The following is a 3,628-nucleotide window of genomic DNA, read 5'->3' on the forward strand; positions in this document are numbered from 1 at the left end:
GCTATTACTCCAAAAGAACTAGTCAATTTGGACCTTCCTTGTAATTCACGATAAAGCCTAGTTGCACCTAGTAACTAGGCAATGTGAGACTTAGCACCCATGACTATCTTTATAAATCATTCACTCTATGTGGGCTTCTTCTCATCTTTTCAATATGGGACCGGGGTGTTACGAACTCCCCATCTTAAATTCCTGACGTCCTCGTCAAGGCCACGTCATGCAGTGCTCTAGTACCACATGACCTGATGTTACTAGGTAGCTCTGATACCATTTGTAATGACCTCGGGAAAAGCACTAGCCACATCTGCGCTATCACCCAAAAGGACTAGTCAATTTAGAACTTCCCTAGAATTCATTATAAAACCCAGTTTTACCTAGTAACTAGGCAATGTGGGACTTAGCACTCATAACTATCTTTATAAACCACCTACTCTATGTGAGCTTCTTTGCATCTTCCCAATATAGGACCGGGGTGTTACACCTTGTGTATCTTTAGTAAATCCACTAGTACTGCGTATAACGATAGCCATATTTTGTTATAGCAAGAATTCGAAATGTCAGCGGACTCGAGCGAGCGTACAAGGTACAAGGTATGATATAAGTAAATACTTACAACTACTTTCCTTAAAAACGTTCGATATGTCAGTTGATTGAGCACACGTGTTATATGAGCATACTTATCTTTTACACAACTTGGTAATTCCCTTAATAATTGATTAATAAGATGCATCGTATGACATGGTATACCGGTACATGAGGTATAATGGTTATGGGCTTACTATATATACTTGATCTATGGTTAAATGTGTGCAGATGTGTTGTATGGGCCTTGGATCCAATGGTTGTTTCGTGACCGGCGCAACCATGTCTGATTGGCGGGTCACTACAGGAAAATTTTATTTTTCCGCTGTGCAATCCTAACATTATTTATGTATGGTGTTTTATATTTACTATGGTTAATTATTTAATGTTTGTCATTTAATTTATAACCATCTCTGCTTATAAGTGAAAAGTCTTTCGCTGCAGACTCTCTTCAGAAAGAATGAAATCCCTGCGTTTTATTCATTGTGGAATGAAAATAAAAGCCTGTCTGGGATTGCGTTTGAGGGGCCAAAAAGTGTGGTTAACACTCAAAAAATCCATTTGAAGAAAAAAGTACTTGTTTGGTAAAAAAAATTAAAAGCGCTTTTAAGGGTCCAAAAAGCCTAAAAATGTCTAAAACACACTTTTGGGAAAAGCTTAAAAATAAAGCTTTTGTCAAAAAGCGCATTTTGACTTAAAAGCTCTATTTCTCAAATGCAATCTTAAACATGCTCTAAGAGACAAATTATAAAGTTAATTAATTTTACAGGGACGTTACAAGTTCTTCTATTCATGCCTGAAATAAATCAAGTATAGATAGAAAGCAGTAGTCACACTACAAAAAACCAATTTTTTTCTGATGTGTCAAGTGGGCTGACACGTTAGAAAATCCTCCTGACGGGTCGGTTTTGACGTGTTTCAGGCGTTACAATTGTGGGTGTCAGAAACAGAAAATTTCTGACATGCTAGATTTAACACGTCAGAAACTTCTGACATGTTAGATCTAACACGTCAGAAGTTTCTAACGTGTAAAATCTAGCACGTCAAAAAAAATTTCTGAGGTGTCATTTTCTGACATGTCAGGAAATTCTGACATGTTTAAAAATGACGCGTCAGAATATCAAAAAATGACACGTCAGAAAATATTCGAATGTGTTAATAGAGACACGTCAGAATATTTTCTGACGTGTCAGAGACCACGACACGTCAGGAATTTCTGACGTGTCATAAAAGACACATCAGAAAATTTGGTTATTTTTTTAATTTTTTTTTCCTCCCCCCTATATATATTTTGAATTTTTTCAAAACTGTGCCCGAATTTTGGATTACAATTAACCTGATATACAATTTATCCATCGATCCATGCTAATAATATATAATTTTTCTATCAATCACAAGTCATATCCTACAATTTTTCCATCAAATAACATAAGTCCTATCCATTAACATCAATCACAAACTATCCGCCAAAACTAGCTTTAAGACACAAAAAATGACATATATACCCAGTGCAAATGGCCAACCACTAATAACATAATATACGCCAATTTAACTATCTCTGTTATCATCAATAAAACTATCACAAATACAATTACATCAACAAAGTGACTTATATACAAGTGTGAATAGCAAACCAGACGTTCAATGTTCATCATTGACATCGATAGCATCCTCTCCACGATGTCCATTACCTGCAAATGATAAAACAAACAATCACCAAACAATATTCACCAAACAAATGAAAATCCACTAGCTGCAAATGATAATACAAACAATCATTGAGCAACGTCACTATGTAAAATGAAAGAAAAATGCCCGAATATTCACCCAACTCAGTTGTTGATTCTTCCACAGTAAATGATATAACAAAAATAGGTAAAACGTTGAAGTTATCATAAAATTCATATAAAAAAGAAAAAAAAATTAAGTCAATATATATATTCACCAAACAATAATATATATGCATGGTCACAGAGCAATCAATGCTTTTGTTAAATTTATAGACATGAGAAGATGAGTTTCGTTTTTGTCATGGCAATTATGAGACATGGGAACTTTTTCTTTTTTCCATTGCAATTATAGAGCTTCCATATAGGTTATTAATGTTGGGGGTTCAATGGAAGAGATGATAAAGAAAAAGGAAAAGCTCCCTCTCTAGAATTGTATGCATTTATATCCATTTATATTTAGAGTTACAAAATTAAGTTTCTGAACAATTGTTCTTGATGATATTGATATGCATGTATTGCTTTGTGCCATTCAGTTATATCCATTTATATGCCCATGAATAACTCTAAATAATTATCTCAACCAACACTATTTCATACCAGACCAAATTAAAGCCAACAACTTGAAATATAAATATAATGCATGTAGCATTTTGATAATCTTCCAGTAATATTTTAATTTGTTGAGGAGATTAACACATAGGAGTTTATATATATTCAAATCATGTTATATTAACTACTTAAAATTATGATATTCATCTAGTGTAGACTTGATCATTTCATACTCTCACACAATCACATACACTAGATTCTTAATATTCTACAAAGACCATAGCGGTCCATCTCATAATACTAATAAACACTTCAATGCAAAGCGAACCCACATCCATCATCAAACCAACCATGATATATAAATCAAATTCAACAGGATTTACAACATCATTAATTAATGAGAATGACTACAACATTCAACCAAACTCTAAATTTAAAAGTTCACACACACACACACACACACACACACACACACATATATATATATGGACAGTTCTAAACCTAAATTGACCATTAAAAAATGTCATTACCTGATTCACTGTCGACCGACGATCGCCCCATCGCAAAGGGTGGGGAAGCTCTGTCTGGTGCGGTGTTAAATCGCATCATTTCCTCGATTTGGCGGAAATGGGGGTCAAACATTGCCTGACGTTGAGCCTCCTGTTGAAGCTACCCCAAATTGTTCTCAGCCATCTGCTCCGCCACTTGCTGTGCTACCCACGCATTGTTCTCGGCCAACAAGGCATCTATTTCTTCCCTATGCTTTG

The sequence above is a fragment of the Corylus avellana genome, chromosome ca2, assembly GCF_901000735.1.
Source record: "Corylus avellana chromosome ca2, CavTom2PMs-1.0".
Classification (NCBI taxonomy): domain Eukaryota; kingdom Viridiplantae; phylum Streptophyta; class Magnoliopsida; order Fagales; family Betulaceae; genus Corylus; species Corylus avellana.